At 41.3% G+C, this 18,235-nt stretch overlaps 2 pseudogenes; both read right to left on the bottom strand.

Annotated features, from left to right (window-relative positions):
* Positions 1–4,248: 4,248 nt before the first annotated feature.
* LOC138311723 (uncharacterized) lies at positions 4,249–18,132 on the bottom strand (annotated as a pseudogene).
* LOC138311725 (uncharacterized) lies at positions 12,537–14,068 on the bottom strand (annotated as a pseudogene).
* Positions 18,133–18,235: the final 103 nt, after the last annotated feature.

Below are 18,235 nucleotides of genomic sequence, written 5' to 3'. Positions count from 1 at the left end.
ACTGACCACTGCTACTTGCAACAGTAAAAGCCAACATGAAAGGAGAAAGATTGAGAAGACAAACTTATTTCAAGCCTGGTAATGTACCAACAAATAAGGGACAGACATCAGGGAAAGAATCCAACACACCTGTACCAAGGGAAACAACACCAGTGCTTACCAGAAGACTGACTACCAAGGAAATGGAGCTGGTAACCAAGCCTAGTTCAGACGGCCTATCCCTGGTATCTGCTGACTCTGAAGACCGACCCTGTCCAACAAGGATCCTGCGTCCTGCATGCAGTCCACCAAAAGAGCCAGACTCTGAAATTCCTGAAATAGAAGGAAACCGAATTGTAGATGTTGTGCTAATGGTGGAGATGTGGAACAATGTGATAAGCCTCCATGCCTCACAGACAGACCAGAATTGCCAAGTACCAGACTTTAAACTGGACACTGAGCGTAGGAGGGCCCTGGGATGGAGCTGTGCTGTAAAATGTGAGAAGTGTCAATACAGGTCACCACTGTACAAGCTGTACAGGGAAGCGGACTCGAACAAGCGCGGACCAAAGCCAGCCTTAATCAACAAGTACCTGCCCTCAGCTTTGTGTGGCCAGGCTGTCAGCACCAAAGGAGCCCGACTGATTTTAGGGCACCTGAATATACCAGCAGGAGCCAAGAGTGGAATGCAGCGCCAAGCAAACCAAGTGTCCAGAGATATTACAGCCTTGAATAAAATAGACATGTCAGAGAAGACCAAACTGGTGGTAGAAGCCAACACCCTGAGAGGAGACGAGTCACCGAGCACCATTGGACTAGCAGTAGATGGCCGATACAACAGCACAACATTTGGCAGTGCTAAGAAGCCCGGACTGAATGCCTCTCAGGGAATCAGCCTCGGTATCGAGACATGTACACCAAAAAAGTACATACTGGGCCGTGCTCTGCACAACAAACTGTGCTGGACAGGTGCTTGGCTGAGAGGGAAAGGCTATGACGTCAAGTGTCCTGGTGGTCACCCTGACTGTACAGCCAACATCGAACGACATGACGGCCTTTCCGAGTATGCCATGGGAAAGGACATCGGAGACCAGCTTACCAGTCAGGGTGTGCTGATAAGATATGCTACGACAGATGGGGACGGAACGGGAGCCAAAGGCCTGGAGGAAGCCATGAAAGCCTTGCATCCAATGTGGAAAGTGGAGAGACTGGCTGACCCAACACACGTTGGCAGAGCACTGTTCCGGAAATGCAACAGTGCTAAGTTCAGCGAGTCCATGTTTCCAGGCCGTACCAGACAGATGAGAGCACATGTGCAGAAGATATTTTCACAAGACTTGAAAGCCAGAAGTAGTTTGGTTTTCAAGTCATTGATGAAAACACACAAGGGAGACATAGACACTATCACAAGCCTGTTACCCTCCGTGCTAGATGCCACTGTTTCGTGCTATGCTGGTGACTGTGCCAAATGCAAACAACATTCTGTAGTGTGCTCTGGAGATGACGGCGACAACTGGTGGCTACGTTCAATGTTCCTGAGTTCGAACCAGATACATCACCTTCAGATGACACCAGAAGACCAGAGTTTACTATTAGAGCTCCTCAAAATGAGACTCAGCACAGAAGCTGTCACATCAATGAGGCTAAACACATCGACCCAGAAGAATGAAGGCTGTCACCGGAGCATAAATGTGGCTCTACCAAAGCACCAGAACTTCGGGAGAAATGCAGAGGGAAGATTGGATAACACAATATTAACACTTAACAACACCGCAGGCATAGCCATACAGCAGAAAGTTCAATATTTTGGTGGTACTCTGTGTGGGAGGTCAAGCACAAGCTCAATCAACTCAGCACAGAGGAAATCTATCAACGGGAATACCAATACAAACCAACGGTCCGAAAGAGAAGTCTGGCATCAGTAGCTGAACAGTATAAGGAACATGCAAAAAAGTCCAAGTCTGCTCGGAAGTCCGACTACAGGAAAGGCCAGCTGGATCCCACCATTCACCAATGCAGGGGAGACAATCAACCTCAGGATCACCAATACTGAGAAGGAGTGACAAAGAGAATTTATTAGAGACATTTTGGTTACAATAACATCTGAATTCTGAATTAACCAAAATATGTAACAAAAAATGTTACATATATATGACTACCTAAAGAGGGAACCTCCACGTGGTGGTAGTCGGACAATGTTGTGTCCTTGACACAATAGCTAATACCCTCAAATGACAAATAAATAAATAAACAATCAAATTTTCAAATCAAGCATACATTCCCTAAACCCCAAATGACCAGAACATACACCTGAATTTAAACAATGCTGTCTATTATTGTTAATATAATGTGGTTCAACACTAATATGGTCAGTGTTCACACATAAACTATTATGACACAGGTGTGAGCAATCAGCATCACTTTTCAAATTCAAATCTTTAAGAAACACAATAACTGCAAGCCTATGTGCATGCTTCTTCTTCCATTTCAAATCTACTGGGTCCTTAAATGAAATTAAGCCATATTTCCTGTTTTTTGTTAATGATCCTGTCCAAATCCTGCAGAGTCCATTTTCCTGGCTTATAGTTGAATTTTCAAACACTTTGTCCTGATACAATTTGAAAAAATCCTCCATTTTAACTTTTAAATTATGGTGTAGGAATACATAAAATTACAATATATGCTAATTAGATCCTAAATATAGCTGTCATTTGACATGAATCAAATAAAATAAAAACATTTTAAAATTTTAATTTTAATTTTAATTTTAAGTTAAATTTGTAATCATTTCTTAACAGAACTTTAACAGCTAGTAGGTCATATCTATTTGTACAAGTCTGCCAATTTTCAAGACATTTGGTTAAAAAATGTGGATCTGAGACAGAAAAATGTGAATTCTGAAGCTTTTCATCCGGTGTCTAACATCAGGACCGAGACCACAATTAACTCTGCTATATGTTTTATTGTAACGTTAAAATTCATAATAAATTCCCAAAATTTCGTTCACAAGTTTCCATCTAACTTGGTCAAGGTCAATATCCGAGGAACAAATTCTGAAAGTTTCAACCTAGCATGACCGGCATTTTCTCAAGATATCTGTCATCAAGTGTCACCATGTGCCAATTATATACATCCGGGTCAGGTGTTGGGGTCAAAACAGGACTTTTTACACAGGATCCTGGAGCAATAAAAACATAAGAAAATTCAATATTTCACACTATAACAGTTAAAATGACATATACACTACACATCTACATTAAATTTGTTGGCAAATACCAAGTTCACAGGGGCATGCTGCATGTTTTCATAAAATACATACATTTCTGAAGGGACTTCATTCGTGGGTACTGAAACCGGAAGTATGTAATTGTGGTCTCAGTCCTATTATAGGACACTAAATTTTTGAAAAATATAAAATAGGTATTTTCATAAACTAGAAGCTATTTGCAACAACTCTGAAAACAGAATTACTCCAAGACAAATAGAATATGAGTTAGAGAGACTTTAATTACCCCCCCACCCCTACACTGAGAATCCTTGCCCAATTTTACACACATTTACATTACATATTTCACTTAACACGTGTTAGGAAAAATGAAACAGATTTTTCAATAATTGACATATTTCAGTTCTGTAAACTGAAATCAAATCTGCAATAATTTCTGCATATAATGTTTACAGACTGGTTTTTCATATTAAGTTTTAACTTTAATTTAAAACAAACTTAAAACAATTTTTTGAAAAATTTCCCAAAGTTTTGAATTTAAATGAATATTTACAATGTTTTTAAGCACTAATAATTCTCAGATGAGACAAGAAATTATCTATAGACAACAGTAAAGACTTCCATTGACCAATCACAGCAAATGACCACCCATGGCCTCACTAACAGACACTTGTATACAGACAGCACTTAACCCTATGTGCCAAAGGCAGGGGGGGGGGGGTGCCCTGTAGGGCTTTTATCTTAAATGACAAGGCTCTCACAGCTTCTGAAACACAACTGATGATTGTTCTGATACAGACAATGATTGTGTATATCACAATATTTACACATCACCTAAATTCATTGTCCTGAGAACTTCTGACCAGTACAGACTGACCACTGCTACTTGCAACAGTAAAAGCCAACATGAAAGGAGAAAGATTGCGAAGACAAACTTATTTCAAGCCTGGTAATGTACCAACAAATAAGGGACAGACATCAGGGAAAGAATCCAACACACCTGTACCAAGGGAAACAACACCAGTGCTTACCAGAAGACTGACTACCAAGGAAATGGAGCTGGTAACCAAGCCTAGTTCAGACGGCCTATCCCTGGTATCTGCTGACTCTGAAGACCGACCCTGTCCAACAAGGATCCTGCGTCCTGCATGCAGTCCACCAAAAGAGCCAGACTCTGAAATTCCTGAAATAGAAGGAAACCGAATTGTAGATGTTGTGCTAATGGTGGAGATGTGGAACAATGTGATAAGCCTCCATGCCTCACAGACAGACCAGAATTGCCAAGTACCAGACTTTAAACTGGACACTGAGCGTAGGAGGGCCCTGGGATGGAGCTGTGCTGTAAAATGTGAGAAGTGTCAATACAGGTCACCACTGTACAAGCTGTACAGGGAAGCGGACTCGAACAAGCGCGGACCAAAGCCAGCCTTAATCAACAAGTACCTGCCCTCAGCTTTGTGTGGCCAGGCTGTCAGCACCAAAGGAGCCCGACTGATTTTAGGGCACCTGAATATACCAGCAGGAGCCAAGAGTGGAATGCAGCGCCAAGCAAACCAAGTGTCCAGAGATATTACAGCCTTGAATAAAATAGACATGTCAGAGAAGACCAAACTGGTGGTAGAAGCCAACACCCTGAGAGAGAGAGAGTCACCGAGCACCATTGGACTAGCAGTAGATGGCCGATACAACAGCACAACATTTGGCAGTGCTAAGAAGCCCGGACTGAATGCCTCTCAGGGAATCAGCCTCGGTATCGAGACATGTACACCAAAAAAGTACATACTGGGCCGTGCTCTGCACAACAAACTGTGCTGGACAGGTGCTTGGCTGAGAGGGAAAGGCTATGACGTCAAGTGTCCTGGTGGTCACCCTGACTGTACAGCCAACATCGAACGACATGACGGCCTTTCCGAGTATGCCATGGGAAAGGACATCGGAGACCAGCTTACCAGTCAGGGTGTGCTGATAAGATATGCTACGACAGATGGGGACGGAACGGGAGCCAAAGGCCTGGAGGAAGCCATGAAAGCCTTGCATCCAATGTGGAAAGTGGAGAGACTGGCTGACCCAACACACGTTGGCAGAGCACTGTTCCGGAAATGCAACAGTGCTAAGTTCAGCGAGTCCATGTTTCCAGGCCGTACCAGACAGATGAGAGCACATGTGCAGAAGATATTTTCACAAGACTTGAAAGCCAGAAGTAGTTTGGTTTTCAAGTCATTGATGAAAACACACAAGGGAGACATAGACACTATCACAAGCCTGTTACCCTCCGTGCTAGATGCCACTGTTTCGTGCTATGCTGGTGACTGTGCCAAATGCAAACAACATTCTGTAGTGTGCTCTGGAGATGACGGCGACAACTGGTGGCTACGTTCAATGTTCCTGAGTTCGAACCAGATACATCACCTTCAGATGACACCAGAAGACCAGAGTTTACTATTAGAGCTCCTCAAAATGAGACTCAGCACAGAAGCTGTCACATCAATGAGGCTAAACACATCGACCCAGAAGAATGAAGGCTGTCACCGGAGCATAAATGTGGCTCTACCAAAGCACCAGAACTTCGGGAGAAATGCAGAGGGAAGATTGGATAACACAATATTAACACTTAACAACACCGCAGGCATAGCCATACAGCAGAAAGTTCAATATTTTGGTGGTACTCTGTGTGGGGAGGTCAAGCACAAGCTCAATCAACTCAGCACAGAGGAAATCTATCAACGGGAATACCAATACAAACCAACGGTCCGAAAGAGAAGTCTGGCATCAGTAGCTGAACAGTATAAGGAACATGCAAAAAAGTCCAAGTCTGCTCGGAAGTCCGACTACAGGAAAGGCCAGCTGGATCCCACCATTCACCAATGCAGGGGAGACAATCAACCTCAGGATCACCAATACTGAGAAGGAGTGACAAAGAGAATTTATTAGAGACATTTTGGTTACAATAACATCTGAATTCTGAATTAACCAAAATATGTAACAAAAAATGTTTCATATATATGACTACCTAAAGAGGGAACCTCCACGTGGTGGTAGTCGGACAATGTTGTGTCCTTGACACAATAGCTAATACCCTCAAATGACAAATAAATAAATAAACAATCAAATTTTCAAATCAAGCATACATTCCCTAAACCCCAAATGACCAGAACATACACCTGAATTTAAACAATGCTGTCTATTATTGTTAATATAATGTGGTTCAACACTAATATGGTCAGTGTTCACACATAAACTATTATGACACAGGTGTGAGCAATCAGCATCACTTTTCAAATTCAAATCTTTAAGAAACACAATAACTGCAAGCCTATGTGCATGCTTCTTCTTCCATTTCAAATCTACTGGGTCCTTAAATGAAATTAAGCCATATTTCCTGTTTTTTGTTAATGATCCTGTCCAAATCCTGCAGAGTCCATTTTCCTGGCTTATAGTTGAATTTTCAAACACTTTGTCCTGATACAATTTGAAAAAATCCTCCATTTTAACTTTTAAATTATGGTGTAGGAATACATAAAATTACAATATATGCTAATTAGATCCTAAATATAGCTGTCATTTGACATGAATCAAATAAAATAAAAACATTTTAAAATTTTAATTTTAATTTTAATTTTAAGTTAAATTTGTAATCATTTCTTAACAGAACTTTAACAGCTAGTAGGTCATATCTATTTGTACAAGTCTGCCAATTTTCAAGACATTTGGTTAAAAAATGTGGATCTGAGACAGAAAAATGTGAATTCTGAAGCTTTTCATTAAGGACCGAGACCACAATTAACTCTGCTATATGTTTCATTGTAACGTTAAAATTCATAATAAATTCCCAAAATTTCGTTGACAAGTTTCCATCTAACCTGGTCAAGGTCAATATCCGAGGAACAAATTCTGAAAGTTTCAACCTAGCATGACCGGCATTTTCTCAAGATATCTGTCATCAAGTGTCACCATGTGCCAATTATATACATCCGGGTCAGGTGCTGGGGTCAAAAAAGGACTTTTTACACAGGATCCTGGAGCAATAAAAACATAAGAAAATTCAATATTTCACACTATAACAGTTAAAATGACATATACACTACACATCTACATTAAATTTGTTGGCAAATACCAAGTTCACAGGGGCATGCTGCATGTTTTCATAAAATACATACATTTCTGAAGGGACTTCATTCGTGGGTACTGAAACCGGAAGTATGCAATTTTGGTCTCAGTCCATCAGTGAAACAAGGGAGACTAAATTTTTGAAAAATATAAAATAGGTATTTTCATAAACTAGAAGCTATTTGCAACAACTCTGTGAAAACAGAATTACTCTAAGACAAATAGAACATGAGTTAGAGAGACTTTAATTACCCCCCCTTACACTGAGAATCCTTGCCCAATTTTACACACATTTACATTACATATTTCACTTAACATGTGTTAGGAAAAATGAAACAGATTTTTCAATAATTGACATATTTCAGTTCTGTAAACTGAAATCAAATCTGCAATAATTTCTGCATATAATGTTTACAGACTGGTTTTTCATATTAAGTTTTAACTTTAATTTAAAACAAACTTAAATCAAATTTTTTGAAAAATTTCCCAAAGTTTTGAATTTAAATGAATATTTACAATGTTTTTAAGCACTAATAATCCTCAGATGAGACAAGAAATTATCTATAGACAACAGTAAAGACTTCCATTGACCAATCACAGCAAATGACCACCCATGGCCTCACTAACAGACACTTGTATACAGACAGCACTTAACCCTATGTGCCAAAGGCAGGGGGGGTGCCCTGTAGGGCTTTTATCTTAAATGACAAGGCTCTCACAGCTTCTGAAACACAACTGATGATTGTTCTGATACAGACAATGATTGTGTATATCACAATATTTACACATCACCTAAATTCATTGTCCTGAGAACTTCTGACCAGTACAGACTGACCACTGCTACTTGCAACAGTAAAAGCCAACATGAAAGGAGAAAGATTGAGAAGACAAACTTATTTCAAGCCTGGGAATGTACCAACAAATAAGGGACAGACATCAGGGAAAGAATCCAACACACCTGTACCAAGGGAAACAACACCAGTGCTTACCAGAAGACTGACTACCAAGGAAATGGAGCTGGTAACCAAGCCTAGTTCAGACGGCCTATCCCTGGTATCTGCTGACTCTGAAGACCGACCCTGTCCAACAAGGATCCTGCGTCCTGCATGCAGTCCACCAAAAGAGCCAGACTCTGAAATTCCTGAAATAGAAGGAAACCGAATTGTAGATGTTGTGCTAATGGTGGAGATGTGGAACAATGTGATAAGCCTCCATGCCTCACAGACAGACCAGAATTGCCAAGTACCAGACTTTAAACTGGACACTGAGCGTAGGAGGGCCCTGGGATGGAGCTGTGCTGTAAAATGTGAGAAGTGTCAATACAGGTCACCACTGTACAAGCTGTACAGGGAAGCGGACTCGAACAAGCGCGGACCAAAGCCAGCCTTAATCAACAAGTACCTGCCCTCAGCTTTGTGTGGCCAGGCTGTCAGCACCAAAGGAGCCCGACTGATGATTTTAGGGCACCTGAATATACCAGCAGGAGCCAAGAGTGGAATGCAGCGCCAAGCAAACCAAGTGTCCAGAGATATTACAGCCTTGAATAAAATAGACATGTCAGAGAAGACCAAACTGGTGGTAGAAGCCAACACCCTGAGAGGAGACGAGTCACCGAGCACCATTGGACTAGCAGTAGATGGCCGATACAACAGCACAACATTTGGCAGTGCTAAGAAGCCCGGACTGAATGCCTCTCAGGGAATCAGCCTCGGTATCGAGACATGTACACCAAAAAAGTACATACTGGGCCGTGCTCTGCACAACAAACTGTGCTGGACAGGTGCTTGGCTGAGAGGGAAAGGCTATGACGTCAAGTGTCCTGGTGGTCACCCTGACTGTACAGCCAACATCGAACGACATGACGGCCTTTCCGAGTATGCCATGGGAAAGGACATCGGAGACCAGCTTACCAGTCAGGGTGTGCTGATAAGATATGCTACGACAGATGGGGACGGAACGGGAGCCAAAGGCCTGGAGGAAGCCATGAAAGCCTTGCATCCAATGTGGAAAGTGGAGAGACTGGCTGACCCAACACACGTTGGCAGAGCACTGTTCCGGAAATGCAACAGTGCTAAGTTCAGCGAGTCCATGTTTCCAGGCCGTACCAGACAGATGAGAGCACATGTGCAGAAGATATTTTCACAAGACTTGAAAGCCAGAAGTAGTTTGGTTTTCAAGTCATTGATGAAAACACACAAGGGAGACATAGACACTATCACAAGCCTGTTACCCTCCGTGCTAGATGCCACTGTTTCGTGCTATGCTGGTGACTGTGCCAAATGCAAACAACATTCTGTAGTGTGCTCTGGAGATGACGGCGACAACTGGTGGCTACGTTCAATGTTCCTGAGTTCGAACCAGATACATCACCTTCAGATGACACCAGAAGACCAGAGTTTACTATTAGAGCTCCTCAAAATGAGACTCAGCACAGAAGCTGTCACATCAATGAGGCTAAACACATCGACCCAGAAGAATGAAGGCTGTCACCGGAGCATAAATGTGGCTCTACCAAAGCACCAGAACTTCGGGAGAAATGCAGAGGGAAGATTGGATAACACAATATTAACACTTAACAACACCGCAGGCATAGCCATACAGCAGAAAGTTCAATATTTTGGTGGTACTCTGTGTGGGGAGGTCAAGCACAAGCTCAATCAACTCAGCACAGAGGAAATCTATCAACGGGAATACCAATACAAACCAACGGTCCGAAAGAGAAGTCTGGCATCAGTAGCTGAACAGTATAAGGAACATGCAAAAAAGTCCAAGTCTGCTCGGAAGTCCGACTACAGGAAAGGCCAGCTGGATCCCACCATTCACCAATGCAGGGGAGACAATCAACCTCAGGATCACCAATACTGAGAAGGAGTGACAAAGAGAATTTATTAGAGACATTTTGGTTACAATAACATCTGAATTCTGAATTAACCAAAATATGTAACAAAAAATGTTACATATATATGACTACCTAAAGAGGGAACCTCCACGTGGTGGTAGTCGGACAATGTTGTGTCCTTGACACAATAGCTAATACCCTCAAATGACAAATAAATAAATAAACAATCAAATTTTCAAATCAAGCATACATTCCCTAAACCCCAAATGACCAGAACATACACCTGAATTTAAACAATGCTGTCTATTATTGTTAATATAATGTGGTTCAACACTAATATGGTCAGTGTTCACACATAAACTATTATGACACAGGTGTGAGCAATCAGCATCACTTTTCAAATTCAAATCTTTAAGAAACACAATAACTGCAAGCCTATGTGCATGCTTCTTCTTCCATTTCAAATCTACTGGGTCCTTAAATGAAATTAAGCCATATTTCCTGTTTTTTGTTAATGATCCTGTCCAAATCCTGCAGAGTCCATTTTCCTGGCTTATAGTTGAATTTTCAAACACTTTGTCCTGATACAATTTGAAAAAATCCTCCATTTTAACTTTTAAATTATGGTGTAGGAATACATAAAATTACAATATATGCTAATTAGATCCTAAATATAGCTGTCATTTGACATGAATCAAATAAAATAAAAACATTTTAAAATTTTAATTTTAATTTTAATTTTAAGTTAAATTTGTAATCATTTCTTAACAGAACTTTAACAGCTAGTAGGTCATATCTATTTGTACAAGTCTGCCAATTTTCAAGACATTTGGTTAAAAAATGTGGATCTGAGACAGAAAAATGTGAATTCTGAAGCTTTTCAGACATCAGGACCGAGACCACAATTAACTCTGCTATATGTTTCATTGTAACGTTAAAATTCATAATAAATTCCCAAAATTTCGTTCACAAGTTTCCATCTAACCTGGTCAAGGTCAATATCCGAGGAACAAATTCTGAAAGTTTCAACCTAGCATGACCGGCATTTTCTCAAGATATCTGTCATCAAGTGTCACCATGTGCCAATTATATACATCCGGGTCAGGGGTTGGGGTCAAAACAGGACTTTTTACACAGGATCCTGGAGCAATAAAAACATAAGAAAATTCAATATTTCACACTATAACAGTTAAAATGACATATACACTACACATCTACATTAAATTTGTTGGCAAATACCAAGTTCACAGGGGCATGCTGCATGTTTTCATAAAATACATACATTTCTGAAGGGACTTCATTCGTGGGTACTGAAACCGGAAGTATGTAATTGTGGTCTCAGTCCTATTATAGGAGACTAAATTTTTGAAAAATATAAAATAGGTATTTTCATAAACTAGAAGCTATTTGCAACAACTCTGTGAAAACAGAATTACTCTAAGACAAATAGAACATGAGTTAGAGAGACTTTAATTACCCCCCCTTACACTGAGAATCCTTGCCCAATTTTACACACATTTACATTACATATTTCACTTAACATGTGTTAGGAAAAATGAAACAGATTTTTCAATAATTGACATATTTCAGTTCTGTAAACTGAAATCAAATCTGCAATAATTTCTGCATATAATGTTTACAGACTGGTTTTTCATATTAAGTTTTAACTTTAATTTAAAACAAACTTAAATCAATTTTTTGAAAAATTTCCCAAAGTTTTGAATTTAAATGAATATTTACAATGTTTTTAAGCACTAATAATCCTCAGATGAGACAAGAAATTATCTATAGACAACAGTAAAGACTTCCATTGACCAATCACAGCAAATGACCACCCATGGCCTCACTAACAGACACTTGTATACAGACAGCACTTAACCCTATGTGCCAAAGGCAGGGGGGGGCCCTGTAGGGCTTTTATCTTAAATGACAAGGCTCTCACAGCTTCTGAAACACAACTGATGATTGTTCTGATACAGACAATGATTGTGTATATCACAATATTTACACATCACCTAAATTCATTGTCCTGAGAACTTCTGACCAGTACAGACTGACCACTGCTACTTGCAACAGTAAAAGCCAACATGAAAGGAGAAAGATTGAGAAGACAAACTTATTTCAAGCCTGGTAATGTACCAACAAATAAGGGACAGACATCAGGGAAAGAATCCAACACACCTGTACCAAGGGAAACAACACCAGTGCTTACCAGAAGACTGACTACCAAGGAAATGGAGCTGGTAACCAAGCCTAGTTCAGACGGCCTATCCCTGGTATCTGCTGACTCTGAAGACCGACCCTGTCCAACAAGGATCCTGCGTCCTGCATGCAGTCCACCAAAAGAGCCAGACTCTGAAATTCCTGAAATAGAAGGAAACCGAATTGTAGATGTTGTGCTAATGGTGGAGATGTGGAACAATGTGATAAGCCTCCATGCCTCACAGACAGACCAGAATTGCCAAGTACCAGACTTTAAACTGGACACTGAGCGTAGGAGGGCCCTGGGATGGAGCTGTGCTGTAAAATGTGAGAAGTGTCAATACAGGTCACCACTGTACAAGCTGTACAGGGAAGCGGACTCGAACAAGCGCGGACCAAAGCCAGCCTTAATCAACAAGTACCTGCCCTCAGCTTTGTGTGGCCAGGCTGTCAGCACCAAAGGAGCCCGACTGATTTTAGGGCACCTGAATATACCAGCAGGAGCCAAGAGTGGAATGCAGCGCCAAGCAAACCAAGTGTCCAGAGATATTACAGCCTTGAATAAAATAGACATGTCAGAGAAGACCAAACTGGTGGTAGAAGCCAACACCCTGAGAGGAGACGAGTCACCGAGCACCATTGGACTAGCAGTAGATGGCCGATACAACAGCACAACATTTGGCAGTGCTAAGAAGCCCGGACTGAATGCCTCTCAGGGAATCAGCCTCGGTATCGAGACATGTACACCAAAAAAGTACATACTGGGCCGTGCTCTGCACAACAAACTGTGCTGGACAGGTGCTTGGCTGAGAGGGAAAGGCTATGACGTCAAGTGTCCTGGTGGTCACCCTGACTGTACAGCCAACATCGAACGACATGACGGCCTTTCCGAGTATGCCATGGGAAAGGACATCGGAGACCAGCTTACCAGTCAGGGTGTGCTGATAAGATATGCTACGACAGATGGGGACGGAACGGGAGCCAAAGGCCTGGAGGAAGCCATGAAAGCCTTGCATCCAATGTGGAAAGTGGAGAGACTGGCTGACCCAACACACGTTGGCAGAGCACTGTTCCGGAAATGCAACAGTGCTAAGTTCAGCGAGTCCATGTTTCCAGGCCGTACCAGACAGATGAGAGCACATGTGCAGAAGATATTTTCACAAGACTTGAAAGCCAGAAGTAGTTTGGTTTTCAAGTCATTGATGAAAACACACAAGGGAGACATAGACACTATCACAAGCCTGTTACCCTCCGTGCTAGATGCCACTGTTTCGTGCTATGCTGGTGACTGTGCCAAATGCAAACAACATTCTGTAGTGTGCTCTGGAGATGACGGCGACAACTGGTGGCTACGTTCAATGTTCCTGAGTTCGAACCAGATACATCACCTTCAGATGACACCAGAAGACCAGAGTTTACTATTAGAGCTCCTCAAAATGAGACTCAGCACAGAAGCTGTCACATCAATGAGGCTAAACACATCGACCCAGAAGAATGAAGGCTGTCACCGGAGCATAAATGTGGCTCTACCAAAGCACCAGAACTTCGGGAGAAATGCAGAGGGAAGATTGGATAACACAATATTAACACTTAACAACACCGCAGGCATAGCCATACAGCAGAAAGTTCAATATTTTGGTGGTACTCTGTGTGGGGAGGTCAAGCACAAGCTCAATCAACTCAGCACAGAGGAAATCTATCAACGGGAATACCAATACAAACCAACGGTCCGAAAGAGAAGTCTGGCATCAGTAGCTGAACAGTATAAGGAACATGCAAAAAAGTCCAAGTCTGCTCGGAAGTCCGACTACAGGAAAGGCCAGCTGGATCCCACCATTCACCAATGCAGGGGAGACAATCAACCTCAGGATCACCAATACTGAGAAGGAGTGACAAAGAGAATTTATTAGAGACATTTTGGTTACAATAACATCTGAATTCTGAATTAACCAAAATATGTAACAAAAAATGTTACATATATATATGACTACCTAAAGAGGGAACCTCCACGTGGTGGTAGTCGGACAATGTTGTGTCCTTGACACAATAGCTAATACCCTCAAATGACAAATAAATAAATAAACAATCAAATTTTCAAATCAAGCATACATTCCCTAAACCCCAAATGACCAGAACATACACCTGAATTTAAACAATGCTGTCTATTATTGTTAATATAATGTGGTTCAACACTAATATGGTCAGTGTTCACACATAAACTATTATGACACAGGTGTGAGCAATCAGCATCACTTTTCAAATTCAAATCTTTAAGAAACACAATAACTGCAAGCCTATGTGCATGCTTCTTCTTCCATTTCAAATCTACTGGGTCCTTAAATGAAATTAAGCCATATTTCCTGTTTTTTGTTAATGATCCTGTCCAAATCCTGCAGAGTCCATTTTCCTGGCTTATAGTTGAATTTTCAAACACTTTGTCCTGATACAATTTGAAAAAATCCTCCATTTTAACTTTTAAATTATGGTGTAGGAATACATAAAATTACAATATATGCTAATTAGATCCTAAATATAGCTGTCATTTGACATGAATCAAATAAAATAAAAACATTTTAAAATTTTAATTTTAATTTTAATTTTAAGTTAAATTTGTAATCATTTCTTAACAGAACTTTAACAGCTAGTAGGTCATATCTATTTGTACAAGTCTGCCAATTTTCAAGACATTTGGTTAAAAAATGTGGATCTGAGACAGAAAAATGTGAATTCTGAAGCTTTTCATTAAGGACCGAGACCACAATTAACTCTGCTATATGTTTCATTGTAACGTTAAAATTCATAATAAATTCCCAAAATTTCGTTGACAAGTTTCCATCTAACTTGGTCAAGGTCAATATCCGAGGAACAAATTCTGAAAGTTTCAACCTAGCATGACCGGCATTTTCTCAAGATATCTGTCATCAAGTGTCACCATGTGCCAATTATATACATCCGGGTCAGGTGTTGGGGTCAAAACAGGACTTTTTACACAGGATCCTGGAGCAATAAAAACATAAGAAAATTCAATATTTCACACTATAACAGTTAAAATGACATATACACTACACATCTACATTAAATTTGTTGGCAAATACCAAGTTCACAGGGGCATGCTGCATGTTTTCATAAAATACATACATTTCTGAAGGGACTTCATTCGTGGGTACTGAAACCGGAAGTATGTAATTGTGGTCTCAGTCCTATTATAGGACACTAAATTTTTGAAAAATATAAAATAGGTATTTTCATAAACTAGAAGCTATTTGCAACAACTCTGTGAAAACAGAATTACTCTAAGACAAATAGAACATGAGTTAGAGAGACTTTAATTACCCCACCCCCTTACACTGAGAATCCTTGCCCAATTTTACACACATTTACATTACATATTTCACTTAACATGTGTTAGGAAAAATGAAACAGATTTTTCAATAATTGACATATTTCAGTTCTGTAAACTGAAATCGAATCTGCAATAATTTCTGCATATAATGTTTACAGACTGGTTTTTCATATTAAGTTTTAACTTTAATTTAAAACAAACTTAAATCAATTTTTTGAAAAAATTCCCAAAGTTTTGAATTTAAATGAATATTTACAATGTTTTTAAGCACTAATAATCCTCAGATGAGACAAGAAATTATCTATAGACAACAGTAAAGACTTCCATTGACCAATCACAGCAAATGACCACCCATGGCCTCACTAACAGACACTTGTATACAGACAGCACTTAACCCTATGTGCCAAAGGCAGGGGGGGGGTGCCCTGTAGGGCTTTTATCTTAAATGACAAGGCTCTCACAGCTTCTGAAACACAACTGATGATTGTTCTGATACAGACAATGATTGTGTATATCACAATATTTACACATCACCTAAATTCATTGTCCTGAGAACTTCTGACCAGTACAGACTGACCACTGCTACTTGCAACAGTAAAAGCCAACATGAAAGGAGAAAGATTGAGAAGACAAACTTATTTCAAGCCTGGTAATGTACCAACAAATAAGGGACAGACATCAGGGAAAGAATCCAACACACCTGTACCAAGGGAAACAACACCAGTGCTTACCAGAAGACTGACTACCAAGGAAATGGAGCTGGTAACCAAGCCTAGTTCAGACGGCCTATCCCTGGTATCTGCTGACTCTGAAGACCGACCCTGTCCAACAAGGATCCTGCGTCCTGCATGCAGTCCACCAAAAGAGCCAGACTCTGAAATTCCTGAAATAGAAGGAAACCGAATTGTAGATGTTGTGCTAATGGTGGAGATGTGGAACAATGTGATAAGCCTCCATGCCTCACAGACAGACCAGAATTGCCAAGTACCAGACTTTAAACTGGACACTGAGCGTAGGAGGGCCCTGGGATGGAGCTGTGCTGTAAAATGTGAGAAGTGTCAATACAGGTCACCACTGTACAAGCTGTACAGGGAAGCGGACTCGAACAAGCGCGGACCAAAGCCAGCCTTAATCAACAAGTACCTGCCCTCAGCTTTGTGTGGCCAGGCTGTCAGCACCAAAGGAGCCCGACTGATTTTAGGGCACCTGAATATACCAGCAGGAGCCAAGAGTGGAATGCAGCGCCAAGCAAACCAAGTGTCCAGAGATATTACAGCCTTGAATAAAATAGACATGTCAGAGAAGACCAAACTGGTGGTAGAAGCCAACACCCTGAGAGGAGACGAGTCACCGAGCACCATTGGACTAGCAGTAGATGGCCGATACAACAGCACAACATTTGGCAGTGCTAAGAAGCCCGGACTGAATGCCTCTCAGGGAATCAGCCTCGGTATCGAGACATGTACACCAAAAAAGTACATACTGGGCCGTGCTCTGCACAACAAACTGTGCTGGACAGGTGCTTGGCTGAGAGGGAAAGGCTATGACGTCAAGTGTCCTGGTGGTCACCCTGACTGTACAGCCAACATCGAACGACATGACGGCCTTTCCGAGTATGCCATGGGAAAGGACATCGGAGACCAGCTTACCAGTCAGGGTGTGCTGATAAGATATGCTACGACAGATGGGGACGGAACGGGAGCCAAAGGCCTGGAGGAAGCCATGAAAGCCTTGCATCCAATGTGGAAAGTGGAGAGACTGGCTGACCCAACACACGTTGGCAGAGCACTGTTCCGGAAATGCAACAGTGCTAAGTTCAGCGAGTCCATGTTTCCAGGCCGTACCAGACAGATGAGAGCACATGTGCAGAAGATATTTTCACAAGACTTGAAAGCCAGAAGTAGTTTGGTTTTCAAGTCATTGATGAAAACACACAAGGGAGACATAGACACTATCACAAGCCTGTTACCCTCCGTGCTAGATGCCACTGTTTCGTGCTATGCTGGTGACTGTGCCAAATGCAAACAACATTCTGTAGTGTGCTCTGGAGATGACGGCGACAACTGGTGGCTACGTTCAATGTTCCTGAGTTCGAACCAGATACATCACCTTCAGATGACACCAGAAGACCAGAGTTTACTATTAGAGCTCCTCAAAATGAGACTCAGCACAGAAGCTGTCACATCAATGAGGCTAAACACATCGACCCAGAAGAATGAAGGCTGTCACCGGAGCATAAATGTGGCTCTACCAAAGCACCAGAACTTCGGGAGAAATGCAGAGGGAAGATTGGATAACACAATATTAACACTTAACAACACCGCAGGCATAGCCATACAGCAGAAAGTTCAATATTTTGGTGGTACTCTGTGTGGGGAGGTCAAGCACAAGCTCAATCAACTCAGCACAGAGGAAATCTATCAACGGGAATACCAATACAAACCAACGGTCCGAAAGAGAAGTCTGGCATCAGTAGCTGAACAGTATAAGGAACATGCAAAAAAGTCCAAGTCTGCTCGGAAGTCCGACTACAGGAAAG

This window comes from Argopecten irradians, unplaced genomic scaffold, assembly GCF_041381155.1.
Source record: "Argopecten irradians isolate NY unplaced genomic scaffold, Ai_NY scaffold_0095, whole genome shotgun sequence".
Lineage (NCBI taxonomy): Eukaryota > Metazoa > Mollusca > Bivalvia > Pectinida > Pectinidae > Argopecten > Argopecten irradians.
The sequence above is the reverse complement of the archived record's forward strand: the minus strand, read 5'-3'. Positions and strand labels throughout refer to the sequence as shown.